The 25170-nt window shown below is 35.6% G+C and overlaps 1 pseudogene; it reads left to right on the forward strand.

Annotated features, from left to right (window-relative positions):
* Nucleotides 1-1655: 1655 nt before the first annotated feature.
* LOC111148343 overlaps nt 1656-25170 on the forward strand; it is an 82039-nt pseudogene continuing 58524 nt past the window's right edge.

Below are 25170 nucleotides of genomic sequence, written 5' to 3' on the forward strand. Positions count from 1 at the left end.
ATTTTTTTCTAAAATAAAACTTAATTGTACAAAAATATAAGTAAATAAACAAATGGAAAGATTAGCAGAAAATAAGTTCAGAGTTGTAAGGCTGTTAAACTACTCGTTTTTCTTCCATTTTGATCCTATTAATTTATATATAAACAATAGACCATTCTGACGGTGGTGGAGCATTAAATAACAAAGAGAAAATATCTTAGGCAATAAGTTGTTCTGTAATAGATTAGTGTTGTGAGTGGAAAAATTCTTACTATTTTTATAGTGCTTGTTCTTTTGTCTTCAAAAAGTTGTGATTAGAAATAATTTGTGATTGGAAATAATGGTAAATCTCATTACAATATTAATTACCATAAAGGTGGCTAACCTTTTTTTTATTACTAAAGCATTATTTTAATTAAATTTTAATTAAATTAAATTAAATTAAATTAAATTATTTAAATTAAATGTGATATCTCCACAATTCCTATATCCAAAGGGAGGGGGTAACATTCTGGTTGGAAGCTGAAGACTTGGGTATTTATCTATAATCTATTATTGTATGTTAAACAACTGTTTTTACCTGGTTTGTATATTCACTGGGGTGACTTTTGAGAGAAATTAATGGAGATAGGGTTAACTAAATCCCCCCAACACAGCCACTTCTCATTCTCTTATTTCTAGAGTCCCAGTGCTACCAATTACTGAGCACCTTAGTGCTACCGATTACTGGTGGACAGTTTGCTAGATGCTGAGATAATTGCCTTCAAACCCCATAACCATGTACGGAGGGTATTGGTGAGAGTAGGATGTAAGTGAATAATTTCATTAAAATGTAATAGGTGCTAAGAAGAGGAGTGCTAAATTCAACATGGTGATTCAGGGAAAGCCTTCTGAATGAGAGGACGCTTTAATTGAATCCCAAAGGATGCTCAAAAAGATATCCCAAGTAAGAGAAAAAACACAGGCACAGGTTCAGGTCCAAAACAGTAAGTCTTGTGATAAGAAACAAGGTAATTCTATAAACCTTATATTATTAGATTACAGCAGAGAAAGGAAGAAATGTCTGGGGCTGTTGATACAAGTAGGGACCAGCTCATATAAGGTCTTACTGCCAAATTAAGTGATAATAAGGATATTCCAGGAAGCAAGACAGGTTGGAAGTCTGAACCTGGTGTGTGATGGTCTGAGTTCTAGCTCGCATGGGTGACTCTACTGATGGATGGCATTTGCACATTCCATGAAAGCAAGCTAGATGAGAAAGGTAAAGGAGGAATTCAGGGTACTGAAACCCTGACTGATTTGGAGAGATTTTCCTGGTAAAGTGATGATGAAGGTGTTGATAATATGGAGAAAAATTTGGTAAGTGAATTGTAGCAGAGACGAGGAACTGAACTATGCGGATTCACTGTCAGGTGGGTGTGGGATCAACCAAGGGAACATGTCCAGTGGGAAAGAAGTTTCCAACTCAGAGGAGACTTCCAGCCTAGTAACTTAACCTTGGGATTTGTCAGTAAATATGAGGAAAAGTAAACACTTTGTGTCAGAGAGAGCAGGGACTGAACTTGAGTCCTCTCTACCCTGACTGCAAAAACCCAGAGCTCTTTTGCTGCCTCCCTAAAAGTAAAGAAAAAACAATACTGAAACTCTATGCTTCTTAAGCAGCGTATCATGCAGGAATGCGGAAGGAGGATGCTTACAGAAAGAAGGATGCTTACTGCAAAGACTGGCAAATACCAGACCACATCAGTCTGCACCACGGTGAACCCCCCATGCTGAACTTTCATGACTTTTCCCCTCATTATAATACTAAATAAAGTTCAGGCTCAGGTGTGGAGATTTGACATTCTAATTAGACATGTGACACACGAAGAAGCGTGACCTTTAAGTGTGCAGGTGGTTTAAGTCCCCGCTTCTGCATGCTTGGACATCACCTTCTTCCCACCTCATTTCCTTTAAAAAAACTCTCCCTCACCTCTCCTTGGGAAGTCATCCTGAGATGGTTTCCTTTGTGAGGCTTCTCTTGTGCTCTAGCATTAAGTCCCAATAAGGCCTTGCCTGAAACTCCTGTTTGGTCTCTTGTCAATTTCTATCACTCAAAGAGTCCAAGGGCTCAGTTAAATATCAAGTGGATGGCATCATCCAGCACAAATGTAAAGACAAAGAAAAAGACTGACCACAAATAGACATTTAAGGAATAAACCCTTTTGTTTGGATTATAGGACAACACAGAAAAGCCTATAAAAGGGGCTGAAAAGAAATATAGCAACAATCCTGAAAAGTAATTTTATCCTGATTTTTTTCAGGTAAAAACTCTGAGCCTCAGAAAAATGCAGCTTGCCCAAAACCTTGTCTTATCTGAGCCAAGATTTGATCTCTAGTATTTTTTACTCTAAAAATGTGTTCTTTCTACCACATTAGGAAATTACCATGACAAGCTAGAGTGTTCATAATTATAGTAAAAATGATGTCGGGGCACCTGGGCGGCTCAGTGGGTTAAGCCTCTGCCTTCAGCTCAGGTCATTATCTCAGGGTCCTGAGATCAAGCCCTGCATTGGGCTCTCTGCTCAGCGGGGGTTCTGCTTCCCCTTCTCTCTCTGTCTGCCTCTCTGCCTACTTGTGATCTCATTCTCTCTGTCAAATAAATAAATAAATTATTTTAAAAAGTCTTCTACTTCCAAACTATCCCTATAATATGAACACATAATTCATGCTTTAAAGAAACACTTTATTTTATAAAAGCTATAATGAATTAAGATACTTATCCTTTCCTATAATGTTAACTAGATGTATCCATTAGTTATGCTGCTATTTTTGGTAATTTTTTTTCATATTAGCATTTTGATATAGTACAGTTTAAAAAATCTATGTATTATACAAGCAAACTTAATTAAATGATCAAATATAAATCTAATTATATTTACATATTATATCTAATATACACACTACATAATATATCAGAATATTAACTATTTGTCATATTATTAATCACTAAGTTTCTATATTCCAAAATAAAACTTTTATTACAGAATTATACAAAATTATAATATATCAAAAACTTAACTGTCCACTCATGAAATCAAATGAGGCCCTCTTCTATTTTTTTTAAATGTATTTATTTATTTTAGAGAGAGAGTGTACTAGCAGAGGGAGGGGCAGGGGGTGAGAGAGAAGGGAAGCAGACTCCCTGCTAAGCAGGGAGCCTAACTTGGGACCTGATCTCAGGACCCTGAGATCATGACCTAGCCAAAACCAAGAGTCAATGCTTAACTGACTGAGACACCCAGGCGCTCCAACTCTTCTATTTTTCAAACACAGCAGTATATTTCAATAATTGATATTCCTTGCATTTGTTCATAAAATTTTTTTCAAGAGATTGTATTGGGGAAATATATGTATGAACCACTAGTCTTAAATCAGAAAGTTATCATAAATTATATCTTTCCTTACCATGGAGAAATTTTGCTATACTAAGCTGTATCACCCAAAATCACATTAAAAATAAATTCAAATCCAAGACAAAAATTCATGTGTGTTGACAATGACAGAAGATGCTGTTTTCTTTGCTATATAATGTACCCAAAAGTTAATTTTTTTCAAAACAAGAAAAGCTAACAAGAACTTAAGGCAGAACCTTAAAATGATCTCATATACTCTTCCAATTGTAGATTCCTTTTAAACATTCCCTTTTTCTAATTACTTAGAGATATACATGATCTTAAAGAAGACAGTAGTATTTTTTAGGATTTTTTAGTATCCCTAAAACATCATGAAATTTTAAAGGAATCTATTGTTTATCCAATTATATTATGGATTCAAGAAAATTATGATGTAAGTCACATCTTCATACAAAATAAATTCATACAAAATAAATTATGTAATATGTTATCTTGTCATTTCAAAGTCATTTGTTATTTGAACCAGTATAATGTAATTTTCTTAGAATTCTAATTTAAGCATTATTCTGTAGAAGGCATGTTTCCTAACTTTAATGCATATTTTATTTTGTTTCACTTCTTCAATATTTACTGAGATGTGTCCAACAATGTGTCCAACAATGTGACAGTTTCTGTAAATAAAACGATAAAGACACAATTCCAGCTTCACAACTGTACCTCTTTTACTAAAGGTAAAAAGCTGCTATAATATTGTCATAAGTTGGGTTCTCCAGATGCAGATGCTAAGACAGAGTTTGGGATGCAAGACATTTATTAGGGATGAAGGTCTGTGAAAGGAAGCGTGGATGGATAACGGGATTGTCAGTGGAGAAAGTTGAACTATATAATGAGGACTATCAAAGCCTTGGTCAACTCAGTAGAGAGCTCTGAAGCAAGTATTGAAATCAAAGTGTCCTAGAAGTGATAGAACCAGGCCTTTGTACCTCAGCATCAGAGAGTTACCTGATGCAGGCTGCATAAGAAAGCATATAACCTTGGACAGGGGTGCTTTCTGTAGCCGGACAGGCTTCAGGGTCAGAGACAGATAGAAACTGTCTCTGAAAGTACTCCTAGTATCTGGACCACAAGTCTTTAATTAAAGGGGGATGTGGGCTGCACATCTCCATAATCCGCGGTAAAAGCATGAGGTGAATTACTAGATGTGAAGGTTAAGGGGCCATTTTAATTTTCATCCCCAGTTCCTGGGGCCATGTATTCTTCCTATTTCAGTGCACAGCCAGATAAAATTCTTTAATTCAATCCATATACTGCATCCTGACATTGAAATCCTGTCATTGAAGTACATTGCCCCCAGGCTTCCCCTCCAGCTATGTTTTCAGTAAATCTTTTTAATACTCTATCATGCGGAAAGCTTGGGTAATATGGAAATGAAAGACCCATATCTGCTCTCCTTTGTATAACTTTAGTTACCTGATCTGACATAACATTATACGGGTTCCAATGACAGACATTAAAACACTCTGTAAGTCTCTTGTACAATACTGCTGCCTGAGATCTTGTGGACAAGAAAGGCAATCCTGTACTTAGAATATGTGTCTATTCTTCTGATGAATCACTGGCCCTTCCAGCATGTAAGGAGAACAATGTTGTTGACACCAAGTACCCTTTGTCTCCTCAAGAAATGGTCCCTGTCAAGAACTCAGCATTGAGGGGTACCTGGGTGGCTCAGTCATTAAGCATCTGCCTTCAGCTCAGGTCATGATCCCAGGGTCCTGGGATCGAGCCCCCCATTGGGCTCCCTGCTTCGTGGGAAGCCACTTTCCCTCTCCCACTCTCCTTGCTTATGTTCCTGCTCTTGCGCTGATTCTCTCTCTGTCAAATAAATAAATAAAAATAAAATCTTAAAAAAAAAAAGAAAAAGGAACTCAGCATTGGTATCTGATGCTGACTCCTGGTAGATCAAAGTTAGTGGGGCGGGTGCAGTTTGTTTCACACCACTACAGTAATTGTTCACATGTTCATTGTTCTGGGAGATCAGCTGATAGACACAAAACGATGTCCTCTGACTGGTCGATTTTGTCCACTTGAATGTTCAGAGTCTCTTCTGTGGTAGATGTTTCCTGGTGGTCATGAGCATGTAATACAAAGATCTCACATTGTGTCCGTTCTCATAGGTCCATTCACATGCCTCTACTCCATACCTTCTTGTCCACAGTCTCTTAAGTTGGTTATCTTCCTTTCCTTGGTGCAGTTACTTGAGTAAATGACTGGGACTTTATAGCATACCTCAGTCAGTCACCAAACAGGCAAACAGACACCAAACAGTCACACCCAGGAAAGGTGTGACCTCAGGCAAGATGACTTTCTGCGGCTAAGGCAGATCTTGAAGAAGCTCATAAATGGAGGCCATGTCGGGGCGCCTAGGTGGCTCAGTGGGTTAAAGCCTCTGCCTTCGGCTCAGGTCATGATCCCAGGGTTCTGGGATCGAGCTCTCTGCTCGGCAGGGAGCCTGCTTTCCCCCTCTCTCTCTCTGCTTGCCTCTCTGACTAGTTGTGATCTCTGTCTGTCAAATAAATAAATAAAATCTTAAAAAAAAAAAAAAATGGAGGCCATGTGCTGACCACACTCCCTGAGGTCTGACAACAAGCTCTTCTTTCAAGGATGTGGGCAGTACAAGTCTGTATCTACTACAAATATAATGTGACAGCAGCTTCCTTAGCAGACCATATGAAATATTTGTGGAGATTTTTAAAAACACCTCATACATATCCCATGATCAAATTCTTTGGCAGGAATAATAAATTATGTAGATGCAATATGATAGACTTTTATAATTTGATGAAAAATTACTTTTTTCCTCCCTCTCTACCCATTCCTGGTTCACAATGAGACAGTTGTAATTACTCAGTTGTGTATAGAGGAGAGGGTGGTCAGACAGTTGTTCACTGTTGGGGGAAAAATGACTGAGCAGTTATATGAAAATCCAAACAAAAAATCAGAAACTAGGTACACACCTCATAATGGGAAAGTGAGTTAGTGGGTGAGTTGTTAAGGCAGTGGAAAAGGCACACATGCAGAGGCCTAAAAATGAAAGAGTATAGTGTTTTGGAGAACTACCAGTTGTTTATTATGGAATGGGCAGCATAGGAAAGGCAGGTATGTGTCAGATATGATTGCAGAAATAATTTGAGAACATCTTTTAAACTTGTAAGCCATGATGTAGAATTTGAGCTTATGCTAGGAGTGCTAAGAATCCAAGGACATTTTTAATTGGAGTATGCTCACATTTTGTGTTTCAGAAAGATCTCTGAAACTGTAGTTTGAATTCAGATTCAGATAGCTACTCTTCTCTCCTCAATATTGACAACTTTATAAGATCCTTCTCCAATAAAAAGCTATCTTGTATTTCTGAAAGTAACTGTTCACCATCCAAATGTCCAATTATCCATGCTTCCAAATTTGCTGTAAAAGAAAATGACCTTGAAAAAATTTTGATGAGGCCAGCATGTAGAGGAAATCTACTGTTATAGCCAAGAAGAGTTTATGGTAGAGCTATTCCATCTATTTTCAAAATCAGATTTGGTGACTAAAACCAATTAAAATTTTTATGACATCTATGATAAATGCAGAATTTGGTTCAGTCTATAGCACTAAGTAGGAACCAAAGCAGGCTGAATTCCAGAATTTTGGACCTAATAATGGAGTATATTATGCAAGTAATCATGCAAATTGAGTAAAAGTAATGACAAATTAAATATCTTAATAATGCAGAGATAGATTAAAAAATTTAACATATAAAGTTTTAATATACAATAATCTTGCTACAAAGAACAGAAAAATCTCCTGTCTTTATTCTTATTATGCATATTGTTTTTTCCTAAAGGATAGGACTCAGATTTTATGTTAGGATAAGCTACATGCAGGGACTCTCTCTCTCTCTCTCTCTCTATATATATATATATATATACACACACATACACCATATAGACACACACACACACTGGCAGTCCTTCAGATTATTATTCCAGAACCCAAATCAAATCAATTTAGTAAGAAGTAAAAAAATTCAGTATGACTAAAGACTACTTTACAGCTCAGAATGGAGTCCATAGGGATATATATATGAAAGATTATGGGGTAAGGAAGCAGGTTATGAAACATGGAATTAAAAGACAATAAGGATTAAGCATATATAATGTAAAATAAAGATCTGGATATACGAATTTCAGTCAAGTGAAAGCAAAAGCAGTAAAATCTACTTGCATAATTATTACAATTACAGACAGTTGATTTGTATATATTTAATGAGGAATATGCTCTCTTTAGTCTACTTATAGAAAAATAGTGGAGATAAGAACATGCAACATCAGGACAGCAATGAAATTGTGTCATACCATCCATGGCAATCCACAACAGAAAAATACGACTAGTAAATGCTCACCTATCTGCGATCATTTTGAGATATGGTCTCACTTTCTATTCCACATGAATTAAGTTTTCCCATTCAATTAGAAATTTTCCTCATTAGTCCATATTTAATTTTCTTTTTCTCACATTTTCCAAAGCATAGGGAATTTCTCTCCACTCTTCATTTAGAATTGAAGTTTTGGTATGTTTTTTCCAGATGAATAAGCAAAATGTATAAATCTGGACGGTCACTAAGCAGGAGCACAGGTCCCAACGAGGACTAATGAGCACATTCCTTCAACAGTTTTATCATTACTATCTTATTTATGTGGGTCAATGAAGAGAACAACAACTGATGAAATCATTTCTGTAGTTTTCCAAAGTGTTAAAAATGATACCATTAGAAAATTCTCTTACCTCACTTGCTGATCCTTATCCGTTTAATATGACTTAGATTTCTTTTTGTCTGAAAAGAAATTTTCTAACTCAAAGCACAGTTTTCATTGTATTACTGTCTCTAATTGTTTCTGTAAAGCATTTTATATCTTAAGCGAATTGTTATAACATATTTAAATAAACAGCCAGACACCATTCAGTGTGACTTAAATTCAGGTTTGGTATAATAATTTATACAGATCTCCCTTCTTACTTCAATTTCTTCAGTATACATACTCAACATGGGCCATTAAAGAGTTCAAGATCTTATCTCAGTGACTAACTAAGCCAGGCTGTCCAAATAATTTTCAGAATAAGTAGAATTTGTAGCTACATATGGTCATTACCTATTTCTATGAATTAAAATGTTTCTTTTTGGCATGACCAAGTTTTAATATATATTTCACAAATAGCTACCAATGCCATGCGAAACAAACTTAAAAGTTTAATATAGATGTATAATATGTTTTTTCTCACAATTTCATATATGAAGTCAAATGATAATAATGTCAAGTCCCAGATATTTTTTCCTTTATTCCATAAAAATTATTGAAAATCTTAAGCAACACTGTCCAATAGAATTGTTAAGAAAAATTGGCACTTCTATATATCTTCCAGTATGGTAGCCACTAGCTACACCTGGCCGTTGTGCACCAGAGATGTGGCTGGTACAGCTGAGTAATTGAATTTTAATTTAATATAATTTTAAACACTTTATATTTAAATCTAAATAATAGCCATCTGTGCCTTAAGGCTATCATATTGGACAAAGCAGATCTATGACAGTAAGAAACAGATATACTGTATTCACGTTTTCACAATGTTAGGAGAAAACAAGTATAATATGAAAGGTATAATATTAGACATAGGGTGACTAATGGAACACAGAAACTCATATTAGAAGAAATGGGAGAATAAAGAAGAAATGGGGAAACATCAATGGAAGTTTTTAAAAGAAAAGAAAAAAGCAGTTGTCTTGAAGGATGAATAGGCATTAGAGGCAAGTAGATCTTTGCAGGCACTTACAAAGGAAACAAACTATAATGATTGTGGCCATACCTATTTACAAAAACAAATTTTTTCTGTTCACTGGGATTGGTGTTTGTGTTTCTTCCTTCCAGTCTTAGATTCTTGTGTGCAAGAAAACAATTATCATGAGGTCCTAAAAGCAAAGTTTAAAGAGCATCCACCAAAATAACAAATCCTTTCCCCATTGGATACCAAAGAATACAGGTATATATTCTGGAGTTTGGTAACCTACCTTTTCCGTATGATATTTGAATGTTTTATTGGAAACAGTATATAGTTATCTACTTTTATGTCCAAAGTTAGAAAATCATTCCTTGTTTCATTCTGCCCTGACTGAAACTTTAAATTAGGTCTCCTGGGGCACCTGCGTGTAGAACATGAAGTGGGTTGAGCCTCTACCTTCGGCTCAGGTCATGATCTCAGGGTCCTGGGATCGAGCCCCACATCGGGTTCTCTGCTCAGCAGGGAGCCTGCTTCCTCCTCTCTCTCTGCCTGCCTCTCTGCCTACTTGTGATCTCTCTCTCTGTGTCAAATAAATAAATATAAAGTAGGTCTCACTAAGCATTCATAGTGTAACTAGGAAGCAGTTATTAGGAAGCTGGGACCTGCTTATTACAGTGAAGAGTTCTCTTCCTTTCCTCTTTCCCTTATTCTCACTTCCTGTTATGTCCCAATTGAACCTAACTTGCAACATGTAATTTTTAGCTCAGTTTGTGACTAACTCCTCACTGTCCATCCAATGGACTTTTAAGCTAACGCCCTCTGATTTCACCTCTCAGTTCAGCACTGAGTTCTTATTTGTTCTGCTGCCCCTTCTGCTCTTGGCTGTTTGGGGTTAATGCACTTGTGTCTCCTTTTTGTACTCTAGAAACAAGACCTCTGTGCCCATTAGTTTGGCTGACACTCAGATTGATTTATCATAGTCTTAAAGTGATTTTATAGCTTCCAGAGGTATCTATTCAGTATGTATTCAAAGGTACCATTTAGAACACTATCCATATTTTCTGAGTTCTTAAAAGGATTTGATTTTAAATTAGAAGCACACAAAAAACCAGTATGGGATATTGCCTAACTATTCATCTTTCTGCCCTTTGAAAACACCAGATGTGCAAACTAAAGAAAGTCACAAATTCCTTGATGGCCCTCTCCTCAAGTAGGTGGGCTTTGTGACTGTTTTGACTAATAGAATATATTAGAAGTTTTGCTATGCCTGTTTCTGGCTCCAGGCCTCTAGAGACTGGCAGCTTCCACTTCATGTTTCTTGGAACACTCCCCCTTGGAAGTCAGCCACCATGCTGTGAGAAAGCCCAAGCTGCCTCATGGAGAGGACTGGCCTGGATGAGCTCCCAGCCGGCAGACAGCACCAACTTTCCATTCCATGTGAGGAGCCTCCTCAATACCTAAACCCGATTTAGATTATGAAATCTTGGATCCTCATCTTGAACCTGATGCTGTATTGGGATAAAAATCTGGGTTTAGGGGAGGGGGTGAGTGTATTTTGCACGTGGGACTAACAAATAATTTTTGGACAGAAGGCTAACTGACAGGTTAAAGGTGGTCGTAAGTTCTTTACGCTCTGCCTATTAACATTTGTAGTCTTGTACCCACGTTCCTGGTATCTGTGATTCTTTGTGACTGCTTTGAAGTATGGCAGAAGTGACACATCGAAAGACTAGAAATTTCCACTTCCTGTCTCTTGGAACACTAACTCTTATATGGCAGCCACCATGCTGGGAGGAAGCTGAAGCAAACCCTTGGAGAGATCCACATGAGGAAGAGTGAGGCCCCAAGCCAAGAACCCCAGTTAAGCCCTAGCTATCAGCTAGCACACATTTGTCAGAGAGGTGAGTAGATCTCCCAGCCCTATTGAGCCACCACAGCTGACAGTACATAGAGCAGAGATGTACACACTACAGAACCCACTGCATATTCTTCATCCACAAAGTCATGAGCAAAATGAAGTTCACATTTCAAACCACTAAGTTTTGGTATTATTTGTTATATAGAAGTAGACGACTAGAACCCCAGAGTATTCTCAGTAACATATTTCTGTTCTCTCCGCCTGGGATTCTCTTCACACAGATCTTTGCAGGATTAGTTTCTGTTCAGCATGAAGTATTTACTTAAACACATTCCCAGTCTTAGGTATCTTTACACGCTCAAACCCAACATATCGTTCTTTCATTGTTCGTTTGTTTATTATCTGTTTATATCCACTCCCCCCAAATTAGAACACAAGTTACATAAAATAAGGAAATATTTGCCATGTTCTATGCTATATCTCTTTTACCTAAAGCAATAGCTCAATATACATATTCTTAACATTCAACATTTACTGAATAAATTAATTATTAATTCTGTTCCACTAGCTTCATCACTATCCAAGAGGATCTTATTATGTGGTAATGGAGACAGAGAATACTAGAAACTTATAGATTCATGCTCTACATCCTCAAATGCTATTCTCATTGTTTCTCAAATATTAAGCCATCAAATTAAGAAACTATATTCTAACTGAATCAGATTTCAATAAATGGTCAATCACAGTGACATTTTACACTTAAAATCCAAATGTCCAGATAGCTGTAATGTCACCTTAGCTCATTAGAAACCAGTGCAGTTTGAATTGGCCTGCTTAAATGTGTAGTGATTAATTGGAAACAACACCAAAATCCCTAATTCAATCACAAGAAGGTGTCCAATATTTGGCCACAGTTGTGTTTTGAGTATCTCTCATGGACTGGCTGCCTCTCTGCTTTACACAAAAGCTGCTCTCACACATTTTGAGTTAGATAATAGTTTTACACACACACACACACACACACACACACACTTTCTTCTACTCTTTTCCACATAATTTAAAGTACTGTTGTTGTCACCATCACACTCGCTGAGAAACATCTATAACCACGTGTCATCCTTTTGTGATGTATGGTTTTCATTAGTGGAAGATAAAAGGTTATATTCTATTTCAAGGGAAAAAATCTAACTTTCAGACAGTAAATCATGCATGTGGAATCAAGAGGACATAGTCTTTTACTCGCTTTACTTCCCCTAAGTGTCCTATGTGTCTTTACCAAACTTTTACTGAAGGGATACCAGGAAGTCTTTCATCTTCATACCCTTCCCCTTTGTCCTCTACAAAATCCAGTAAAACATGAGTTAATAACAAAGAAATATTAAGGTTCTTATAATGCCTTCAAGGAGACTAATATTCAGAATTTTAGGTATAGCAGCAGACCAGACCCCCAATTAGTATCCCACTGACCCACTGAATATATGATGTAGCATCCCTATATGGCCCACATTATCCATTGTTTTTCTGGCTATCTGGTTTTCTCTCCTAAAATATGGATTTTGTGTGTGTCTGTCTGTCTGTTGGTCTGTCTGTCTGTCTATTGTTAGCTACTTTAGAAAGCTCCCACTAAAACTTGGGTTGCAAAAATACTCCTGATTCAGGTCTAATATCCTTGATTGCAGAAATACAAAAAGGAAGGTCTCTTTGTCACTGAAATATTAGAGCAATCATCACAAAACTGTTAAATCATGAGGAAATATGACCCGGATAATTAGATCACGAGAGACAGGATAATCCTTATGAGTACTTGATATGCATTTTAAATATGTCTGAGCACTGCTCTCCAAATGTGTTAGTTTTCTGCTGTCAGTTACAACACTTATTAAAAACTATTTACAATTTGCTTGTTTGGATTTTCCTCTATGATCTGTGAGTTCCTTTCTTTTCTTTTGACACAAAAATGCTCGATGTAAAACTTCAAGGGAATCACATTATTATCTACCAGGGCCCTTGATAGAACCAAAGCAATCACACTAGTATTTCTCCAGCTCCTCCTCTCAGACACTTTTGAATCCTGTCATCCAAATCATCATGGTGTTAATACATTCCCAAGCACTGAGGACTCTGAGGAACACGATGCTTCAATGTGTTTATAGAATACACTTCATGAAGACAGGCACGAAACGAACAGTTTGCATAATCATCTGCCAAAAAGAATCCGTCTGTCAGAAGAGTGGAAGCTGGTATCAAACAAATTCACATTAAAAAACAATCTCAATTTCCATTCTATGCACTTCATTTCCTTGAGCCTAATTATCAGTGTGCATATAAATGGGGAAAATACTTCTTCCTGGTTACAGTTCAAAATTCTGGTCTTGGCATTGACAACAATAGCTGCTCATTTCTTTGGGGGCTGTACCATGCAGCTGAGAGCATCGGGGCTGAAAATGCTGGGCCAAATTCCGCTGTTGCCAACGTGAAGCTTTACTTTACTGCTTATGGCAAATGTGGTTATGTGTGAACAACAGAAATATTGTCTCATTTCCTTAGTGTTAGCAAATCCTGGCTTGGCTCCAAAGAAGAAACACAGCCCAGTTTCCCTGAAAAGCATTCATTTTTGTAGTTATTTTCTGATAAAGCTCTTAAATTTCTGCCCATTTAACTATGGCAGAAACATATGTCTTCAGAGAGAAAAAGAAAAGTGCAAAGGCTCATTTAAAAGATGCTATTAACATCCAATGTTAGGCAAAAATGCAGAAAGAAAGATTGAAATATTTTCTTCAAAAAATACTCTTCCCTTAAAAATTGTTTGTACATATTCTGTAAAAACTAAACTCTCTCCCACTTTTAATGTGATTTCCATCAAACGCAGCTTAAGAAAAGTAAGGACTTTACAGAGAGGTCAATTTCTGCTTTCTGAAATATAAAGTGAAAAATTATAATGCTGAAAAATACTTGAAAAATACAATATTTTAAAAACAATTTATGTGCTGTAGCATAAATTCCTATTAAATTTTCAAAAATATCCCAACAAATTATAAATAGAAATTTATTATTTGCAGATTATAAAGCATTCATTAAGAGGTTGAAGAGCATAGTAAGAAAACATCTATTTCTCATGGCTATCTAACAAATCTCACTTTGAATTGTATCTGGCTCAAAGCTCAAGCACTGGGGTAAGGTTCATTTTTATTCACACCCCTCACTTTCTTATGCTGCCCTCACCATATCAATGTAAAAGTAGAATGGAGGGCATGGAATGGGGCAGCTCAGGCTGTCCTTTTTCCCTCTAACTTCAATTAATGAAAAACTATTGTATCCAGCAGTCTCTTCACACTGTTTCTAAAGCAAAACATACAAACTGGCTAACTCATGAACATCAACTTCTCATTGTTACACTGGTCCATCAGTTAGAATAGAAAAATGTTTTAATATTACAATTCTAAATCTAGTCCTTAAAGTGTTCAGCACTGAGTTTAATATATAGGAAATAAAATTAACTATAGAAAAAGGAGCAGCCAATTTAGGATTTAGTGTTGATTCTACTACTTTTCAATAGGATCCTAAGAAAATAGGTTTATAAAGATATTACTTTCTTCACCTGCTAACTGAAATTTAGATTCTTTGTCTTAATATTTCTTTGCTAGATTTAGCCTGTTGTCTGTTCTCTTTTTTTTTAATTTTTTTTAAGATTTTATTTATTTATTTGACAGAGATCACAAGTAAGCACAGAGGCAGGCAGAGAAAGGGAGAGAGGGAAGCAGGCTCCCTGCTGAGCAGAGAGCCCGATGTGGGGCTTGATCCCGGCACCCCGGAGATCATGACCTGAGCCAAAGGCAGAGGCTTAACCCACTGAGCCACTCAGGCACCCCCCATTGTCTTTTCTCTTATATCTATGATAATAAAACTCCTGATATTAGCTAGACACATGACTACCCAAAATAAAGACTATAGGTCTCAATCTCATAGCATGGTCTTACATGTCAATAAGTTCTAGCCAATGAAATGTAATTGGAAGTGTATGTGTAACTTCTGGACAGTATCCTTAAATGTAAAAAAAAAGTTTTCCCTTTTCCTCTATTGGTTCCATCCTACTGGCTTGAAGGTAGAACTGATGTTTAGTTCTAGATTAATTCTTGTAAAATATGAAGACCGCATGAGAATAAAGGCTTTGCATTGCAAAAAGTAGCTCTGGTACTTTATGTGAGTAGGATTCTGTTTCTGCAATATTTATTAAATATTGTGACAAGATACTTTATTTTTAATTCAGACTGAATAAAAGGTTTTTAGGTTTATAGTTTGCACTTCCTTATATCTACTGTTATAGCCCGTACTTATTGTGGATAACAATTTTGCCCTCATGTTTATTCTGTACTTGAACCATATCTTCTAGTATTTTCAAAATTCTAGTATTCTCAAAAATTATACCTCTCTGTTCCTTCATTTTGCTGTCTATTTCACTGGTCCAGAAATATTAAATAGATTCTGTTCTTTCTCCTTTCTTACACAGTGACATTTCTAGTTAACTCTCTGCTGCAAATCTGGTTTTCCTCCCTCTTTCTTGACAAGTCTTTTCATTAATATATACTCCAGTTCCATTTGTTTTTTTGTTATTATTGTTTATTCCTTTTTTTTTCTTCCTCAGTCAGCCTCAGCAGCTTCTAAGATTGCTATTTATGTGATAAACTCAAACTTTGTAAACTACTAAGAGCTTTCTTACATCTCTTTTGGGACTATTAAATTATTGCAATTCAATTTTTGAAGATTTTTTAACCTAAGATGTAAAATGTTTGGTGTCAACTACAATGAAATGAGAATACTCAGATAGGGGGTGCCTGGGTGGCTCAGTGGTTTAAAGCCTCTGCCTCCGGCTCATGTCATGATCCCGGGGTCCTGCGATCGAGCCCCACATTGGGCTCTCTGCTCAGCAGGGAGCCTGCTTCCTCCCCTCTCTCTCTCTCTCTGCCTACTTGTGATCTCTGTCAAATAAATAAATAAATCTTAAAAAAAAAAAGAATACTCATATAGAAAGGGCAAAGAACAAAAGAACCTTCATATAAGAAAAAGATTTTTACAATGAGAGTATCATTATTACTGGCTAAGTTTAAAAATTATAAATTGTTTTTAAAGATTTTATTTATTTATTTGACAGGCAGAGATCATAAGTAGGCAGAGAGGCAGGCAGAGAAAGAGGAAGAAGCAGGCTCCCTGCCGAGCAGAGAGCCCGATGTGGGGCTTGATCCCAGGACCCTGGGATCATGACCCAAGACGAAGGCAGAGACTTTAACCCACTGAGCCACCCAGGCGCCCCTAAAAATTATAAATTATTTCATTTGCTACTAAATACCTTTTGAAATGCAATTTGTTCTATTTTTTATTGATGTACATACAAATCACATATTACATCACTTTGTCTTTCAGATATATTATTTCTGTTGAAATAATCCAGCTTATAATAGCATACAATTTATTTAGTATTTATACACTTACAAATAATTAAGATTACAAAATGTTTTTAAAAAGCAGTATTGCATTAACATAAGTCATAAAATGTAGGAGAGAGTCTTCTAGTTTATGAATCTGTAACTATGTGCCAATGCATAGGTCTGTAATATTGTATGCCTTCGTTTTTCCTGACTAAAATGTTTCCATGACCCTTTGGAAAATTCCAATTTGAAAAACAGTCAAGTTAAAAAAAAAAAAAAAAGTAAAAGATACATGTGTATTTTATGCATTAAAAAAAAACACAAAACACAGTGGAAACACCACTGCCTAGGGGGTGCCTGGGTGGCTCAGTTGGTTAGGGGTCTGCCTTCGGCTCTGGTCATAATCCCAGGGTCCAGGAATGCCCTGCATCAGGCTCCTTGCTCAGCAGGACTCCGTTTCTCCCTCTCCCTCTGCTGCTTTTCCTGATTGTGCTCTCTCTCTCTCTCTCTCTCTCTCTCAAAAACAAACAAAACAACAAAAACAAAAACACCACTGCCTATATATTTAAGGTTTTTCAATACTCAAATTATTTTTGCACACATTTTTTGGTTAAAATGACAGTCCAGTGAAACAGGTTCTACTTATTAAAATTTCATTTTGTAGTTGAGAGAACTGAGACTCTAACAGCTTCAATGCTTCAGCTCTATGTTGGTTAAATAATAATTAATTATTGTGCCCCCTACCAAAACCTGGCACAGAGTTATTATTGGATTTACTTACAGTTATTGTTTCCCCTAAAATGTACTTTGTCTATTATGAATATTTTTTAAATCAGAACTTATTATATTTTCTATGTATACTTATATATAAATATCAAACATAGTGTCAAACATAAAATTTCAATTATATATACATTGAAATCTACTTGTTCTTCATTTTGTTCCATTCTTTGATTTTTCTATTCTTATGCTAATAAGATTTTTGTTCTGATGATTCTTCTTTGCTATAATTATCTGGCTGCTTCTAGGCATTTATTTTTCAAAAAGAATCCTAGATCATTTTACCCAACTTAAAAACAAAAACAAAACTCTGCTGTAATTTAGTTGGAAATTATATTAAATTTATAATATAATTCAGATAGAATAGATAATTTCATTGCATTGATCTTTGTAACAAAAGCATGGCATGTCATTTGATTATTCAGATTTACTCTATATTGCTGAATAAGATTGAGTAGTTTTCTGTATATAGTGTGATATTTTATATACTTGACTTTCATTCTACTTCCTTATTCAATGTTTGCTTTTATGTCATTTCATTGTTATCATAGTTTTCCACTTCTGTATTTTGCTGGTTTATTCAAAAGCTACAAATTGCTTTCTTTTATTTTCCCTTTAGGGACTTCTGCTTCCCACTATGATAGACTAGCTTGTATTAGACCAACTTGTCCCTACAAGAATAAGTATAAAAGCTGTAAGAAATGCCAAAATCAGCTCTTTCAAGAGCTTAATAGAGTACACTTGGAAAAGCCAGAGTTTTTCAGAGCAAAGATCCCAGCAAGAAGACAAAAGTATTGACAAGATTCAAGTATTTTTGTGCTGCTTTTCTTTCTAGGTTTTTGCTGGTTAATAAGAGTAGGAAACTTAGTAAATAAATATAAACAAGCTCACATTTATGGTGGTCTCATGGGGCCATGGGGACAAATAATTCCAATTCAAGTCAACAAAGTGCTATAAGACACTATAGAAAAGGAGAAAGACACTATAGAAAAGGAAGCTGCAGAAAAATGAGCCTAATATTCCATACCACTTTTCTCCTCGAAGTACTATTCTTTTCTTAAAGTCCTGGGACAAAGGATAAGAAATTGAGGGAATATGTACTTATAGTCTAAACTAGATATTAGCAATCTATGTATGACCCACAAGTTACTCAGCCCAACATCAGTTTTGTAAATAATGTTTTGCTGGAACAAAGACATACTCATTTAATTATGTTTTCTCTATGGATGCTTTTGTGTCTCAATGGCAAACTTAGTAGTTAGGACAGAGACCTTAGGAACTGAAAAGCCTGAAATATTTACTATTTGACTGCTCACAGAAATAGTATTCTGACCTTTGCTCTCATCCAAACACTTTTAATTATAAAAGGGAGTTTCTTTATACTTATGGTCAAAAAAGAGACATAAACTAGGATTGCCCTAAATAAAGGCCAAGATGGAATTGATTAACCTTCATAAAGATTGAAATAGCCCACCCCAATTTGCTCCTATTTCTAGTTACATTCTAGAATTAAAATAAATAGACTGTAGAGAAAGACGGGCTCTTGCACAGCCTTACAATTTTTTTCAAATACAGTGCTGGCATTAAATAAATAATTTCTAGGATTGTCAGGAGATGAGATAGAAATAACAGAAATTCAAGAGAAAAAGAAGTCAGACAAAACAAACAGACCCAGAAGTGACAGAGATATTAGAGTTTCAGGCAGTATTTTTTTTTTTTCAAAGATTTTATTTATTTATTTGACAGAGGTCACAAGTAGGCAGAGAGGCAGGCAGAGAGAGAGAGAGAGAAGGAAGCAGGCTCCCCACTGAGCAGGGAGCCTGATGTGGGGCTGGATCCCAGGACCCTGGGATCACGACCTGAGCCCAAGGCAAAGCCTTTAACCCACTGAGCCACCCAGGCACCCCTCAGGCAGTACTTTTAAATTACTGTGATTAAGGGGTGCCTGGCTGGCTCGGTCGGTGGACCATGCTGATGCTTGATCTTGGGGTTGTAAATTTGAACCCCATGTTGGGTGTAGAGATTACATAAAAATAAAATCTTTAAAAAATAAATAAAAAATAAATTACTGTGATTAATATGCTCAAGAGTAGAGGAAGGAAATACAGAAATCTGTATCAGAAAACTGAGATGGGATCTATAAAAATAGAAATTCTTGGAAAATTCTAAATCTGAAGAATACAGTAACTGGAATTAAACATTTCATGAATGAGTTTAAAAGCAATAGCAACCAGAAATGACCAGTGAAGTAGAGGACAATATAGAACAAAATATCCAGGAAAATACACAAAGAACAAAAAAAGCTAATGGTCTATCACTCATGTAACTGAATTTGCATTAGAGGAGGACAGAAATACTAGAGCAGAACGATAACTGAAAAAATATTAACCATGGACTTTTCAAATTAGATCAAAATCATCAAGCCGTAAATTTTAAATGCTTATGTAAATTAAAATTGTGTTTAAGTTAAATTAAAATTGTTGCTTTTGCTTAAAATACCTTCTTTCTAAGAGCAGTATTAATTCATTAAACTGCCTTTTTGTTTTTCTCTTCTTTCATCTGCCTAGGGCTCCTTAATAGCACAATTTTCTCTTGCTTGCTCATTAAGGCTCAGTTCAAATATTGAAGTGAGGGGGCAGCAATCTGGAGAAAAGTACAAAACATCGTGTTCCTGGTCTTAGAAGAGGCAACAGTCAACTGTCGGCTCCATGCCACTCTAATTTTCCCCAGGCACAGAAAACTCAACTTGCCAGGGTCAGGGTCCCACAGCTCCTGCAATGCAGAGCGACCAACGGGCCTGCCATGAAGCAAAAAGTAGTCTCCCCCCTTGTGGGGGATGGTTCACAGGTACCTTCCTGCCACATTCTCTCTGGAATCCAGCTACACTTCCTAATCCTAAATTTCCCTCTACTTACCCAAAGTGATATCAAAACTAGGGAGAGAAATAACCAACTCCGTCCTTCAGGATTCCTATGCTTCAGTTTAACCTGTACCTCATGGGAGAGATACAGTTGTCCGGTGGCAATTAGGATAATGACAGCAAGGCAGGAAGTGTTCAAGCTGCCATCTTTTCCTATTTTCCTAATCTTGCCTCTTTCCAAATGTATTTAAATAATACCATTTTCTCAAAAAGGCTTATTATTCCAGAAACTTCTTTTAAGCAAATCTAACTCTGATGGAAATTTAATGCCACTGAAATAAAAGCCCAAAATAGACTCTTATTCTTGTATGGCAGTAAACCAAACAGATCATTAGTGGAAACACCACTATAATAACTTTTCTTTTCATACACTAAACAGTTTTGTGCAGAACATAATTTTACTAACAGTATCTCCTTTTCTACGCACTCCATAAAATCTATTATAAAATCCATTCTAAAATAATTATGTGTTTATACATTTTAACTTCAATAGAATGTTATAAAAATAGAATCATTTCTTCTGTTTAGGCATATTGGTAGAGTTTCCATATTTTTCAAAATTCCACATAAGAAGATAAAACATGATGGCTGTGAATTTCTAAGCCGACTGACTTATATAGGTTAATATTTAATATCATGTGGAAGATTTTATAGAGATATTCTCAATATTCTCTTATTCTTTTTCCCCAGTGAATATGTAATAAATAGAAATAAATAAACCCTCAGAAGTCTAGAATTCTTCAAGGGCTAAAAACAATGCATTACTAGGATGACATTTTTTTCTTGTTTTCTGAATTTCAAATGACACTGCACTGGCTGCAAACAGAGCTGAACCAAATTAACACTGAACAATGAAGAAAAATGAAGGTGGCATCTTAGCCCAGGGGATCTTGCCAAAGAAACAGAGTTTCTTTCCCCATTTCTAAACTCATTCCATTTTCAGAGGATGAAATGGATCTCTCCTTTTCCATATGAGTAAAAAGGAGATTGAATTCAAGAAATTCTAATGCTCATGAAGAGAAATGCTAATTATAATATCTATATGATAAATGTCATAAATAGACCTCAGAGTACTATGATTAAAAGCTGTTATTCTTTTAATTCAGCAAGACAAAATGTATATGCAACGTGGCAGGTGATTATCTGAAACAAACCCAAAATTTGTGGGCAGTATTGTTAGTGGGAGTTCCAGTACTGCTTTACCACAGTTACTCAGCCATGAGGAGGCACCTCACAGACTTTCTATCACTCATTGAATTAATTATGACCAGTTTCAATGTTAAAAGGACTGCTGAGAGATACTTCAATAACCTAATTATACAAATAAAGGATGGAGGACTGAAGAGATTAAAGTACTTACTTCAGGTTACCACTTGGTAGAGTTGGAGGAGATCCCAGGTTTCCAGATTTCTACTGACACAGACTCTATGCCCATTTAGTAACCATTTTGTTGGTACCTTTCAAGTAGTCAATTCAATAAAAATAATAGAACGGTTGTAATTTTCTCATGCCTAATATTATATATATATATATATATATATATATATATATATATATATATATATTTACATGTAAATCTCACTCACTTTTAAGATACTCAGAGAAGACAATTATCAAAGAAATTATTTGGAGGACAAAGCAGGAAAAGCACCATGGAGAACTCTGGGGTATTTGAGAAATGAGAAAATTTGGTGAAAATAATGAATTTGGTCATTGACATGTTAAGTATTAGGTGTCAACAGAATAGCATTTGTTTGAGTGCAGTATGGGGAAGAAAACAATTCATCTCAATGTGTTAAAAGCAATGGATTTACTATGCCACAAGGTCTTTGGAACAAATTAACTCATTACACAATACAAAACAAAAGCTGGAAATCTGTGAGTAAACCTCAAAAGTAGTGACGATATTGTAACATTAAGAAATGAAATGTAAGGTGCTTCTTAGGCGAGCTTGGGTTTTTATTCATTAAGAAAAATATATTTTAAAAAGTAGATTGAAGATTTGTTTATAACTAATCAAAACAACACTAACACCATTTGAACTGTATTAAATTCTAAATAGATTCAACTTTGTAAGAAAGCTTGACAAATGCAGTGACAATGCAGTATGAAATTATCAAAGACTTTATAAGCTGTGCATTGGAATTTCCACAACTATTGTGAAACAGAAAGCAATTTTCCTATTTAACAACAGTAGATAGAGCTTTGAAAAGAAATCCCTAAACAATTTATTATTTAAAAGTATTTCTCTTTTAGAAAACATTGTGAATTAATTTCCTCATCTATAGGAAAAGAATGTTAAAATATAGATGACATAACTTAATTATTGAGCCATACAAATTCTTTGCCTTGAAAGTTTATTTCCTTTACTTCATATGAATTTAATTGATTTGAAATAGATTTCAGTGACATTTCCAAATTGACTTTATATTTTTCCAAAAGTTAATTTATAAATCTATCATTATTTTAAAACTATGGTTTTTTATTACTATGGTATTTTCTGTGAAACATAAAGAGAAGTAATTGTCATTATCCTTGCACTCGTGAAGGTTACATTCTCATTCAGAAGGCAGGATTTACCAAATTAGCAATATACATTTAGTATATCTACTAAATCACCAAAAGGGTTCCTGACTTAGTAACGTACTAAACTGAAAAAAAAAAAAAAAAAAAAATCTGAGACCAGATCATGTAAAAATTACATAAATCAAACAAGAATTTAAATGTACTATGATAGACAACATAAAGATATTATAGCGTTTTGAGCAGACAATTGAAATCTTTTTCTCCTGTTACATGTCAAGATAAAATTCATTTGGAGAACATTTAGCTAGGAGTAATATGAGTAAAGAACCAGAGAAAGGAAAAATAGAGGTAAAGGGACTGTTAAGAATCTCTTCTTGTGATCCAAGAATGAAAACACTTAAACCCTTAATTAATGTTCTAGCTGTGAGACTTAAGAGGAGATGCGTGTCACTGGTTTGTGATATTATAATGTACTTAAGTTTCATATATGTGAAATCTAGAGTCAATAATGTACAGGTAAAGGTAACTCTCACATCTTTGCCTGTAATACTGAAAGGATGATGATCATGTCAAACAGAATTGGGGAAATTAAGGAGGAATGTCTTTGATAATAAAAGCAATTTTAGATTAAGACTATGAGGGAATGTCTAATATTAACCATTAAAGCATGAAGCAAAGATCACCTACCGTGAGACATTTGGATGAATAAATTAGCAACTTGAGACATTTGTTTGCATTTTTTCAGAGAAATGAAACCCTGCTGAGCACCCATTTACCATCACAGCAAGAAAATCAAGGACCACAAACTGTGTGTGGCTTGCATCTCACAAGGCACACTGGAGAAGAAGTAAAGACAGGGCTACGAGAAATGTTACACTATGGTAGTATTTTCACTCCATTTCTGCACATTTTACAGGAACTCCAATCATGCCTATCAATTTTGCAAGCTCATTGAGGCTCTTTTATTTGTGCTCAAAATCTAGTCCTCTTAAATGTAAGTTCTGTGACAGCTATCATTTCCTCTAGTTACTTCCAGCTTTAAAAAACTGCCAAGACCTCTGAAGTGAATCATTGAAATTCTCACCACTGTCTGTTGAAGAGGCTGTTTTTGCTAATAGGTTCTGAAGGTACTGCGAGCGCTGCTAATGCTCTCAGTGACTGTGTCAAGACTGTTACCAAGCGGGGGCTGAAAACAGAGGCCAGCGGAGATGGCTCTGGCTCCTGTTGTTTCCGAGGTTGTTGGCACCAACACAGCTGATGCCCTGTCTTCTCTTTGTGCCCTCCAGCTAGACGAACTTCCTTTCTTCATTTGACTTTCTTAGTTTTACTAGCATATGAATAATAAATCCATAGAAACTCAACTGGGAAACGATCTTCGTGTTTTTGCCTTAAAATAACTCTCTCATCCGGACACATTGTCCTTGGACCCCATAGGTGGGCTTTAGCACTGTTCCTTCAAATTTTCATAAGCAAAATTTATGGTGAAAGATTATTTAAGCAGAAACAATGGAGCATAAATGAGAGAGATCAGAAATGAAGACGTGGGTTTTAGAGTCAAGAGGCAAGTGGTGAAAAGCAAATGCTCTTTTCTGAGGCACATGAAACTAGGGAGGGGGACTTTTCAAGAAATAAAGGCTGGAGAAGTTGGTGGAAGCAAGGATTCCAATAAGCCCCTGTTGAGAGGCTAGAGATTTGGAAAATTGCCAGAGGTATACAACACTGTAAATTTCAAGTGGCACCCAGAGGCCAAATCCCAGAAAGAAAGGAAAGAACTTAACATTATAGAGATGAAGATCTATTCCCAATTTTCAAAATTCTCTTCTGACCACATAATTTCATCCCCAGTGACTAGCAGTACCCCAAATCTCTAGCACAAGTGAATCCTGGTAAGAGCAATGGAAGGAGGGAATAGGACACACAAACTGGATGGAGTAATTGTCATAGCATTATTGAGACAACATTTTGATAATGAGGAAGAGCTTGATGGAACATGGTTGGTTTTAAGACAATAGGCCCACGTAATTTTTTTTTTTTATAAGCAATCAGTTTAGATACGGCTAAAGAATTAACAATTTTAATGTATTTTGTTAAGCCTAAAATATATCTTATTCAATGTTTATTGTCAACACTCTAAGGCTCATTCCAAAAGTAATGATTTTCCAATAGAAAAACCAATGATCAATGATAAACATAAAAAATGAAGCATGGCTATGTTTAAATATTTATTTTCAGGAGATATTCTTTGTAATCCAACTAAAAAGCAGAAGAGAATCTTGTTCCTGCTTATAGGAGCTTTCCAAAAGTCTCTGATGATTCCTAATCCCAGGACATTATCAATTAACTGTAAGATAATATCAATATGAGCTCTAAAAACCCTCAAAGTAACAATTGTGAGAAGGATCCTCAAGGAAACAAAGAAAAACTTTAAAAGCCACAAGTTCAAATATGTAAATTGATAGAGGAATAAAAATCCTA

The sequence above is a fragment of the Enhydra lutris genome, unplaced genomic scaffold, assembly GCF_002288905.1.
Source record: "Enhydra lutris kenyoni isolate GAN:26980312 unplaced genomic scaffold, ASM228890v2 scaffoldscaffold19, whole genome shotgun sequence".
NCBI lineage: Eukaryota > Metazoa > Chordata > Mammalia > Carnivora > Mustelidae > Enhydra > Enhydra lutris.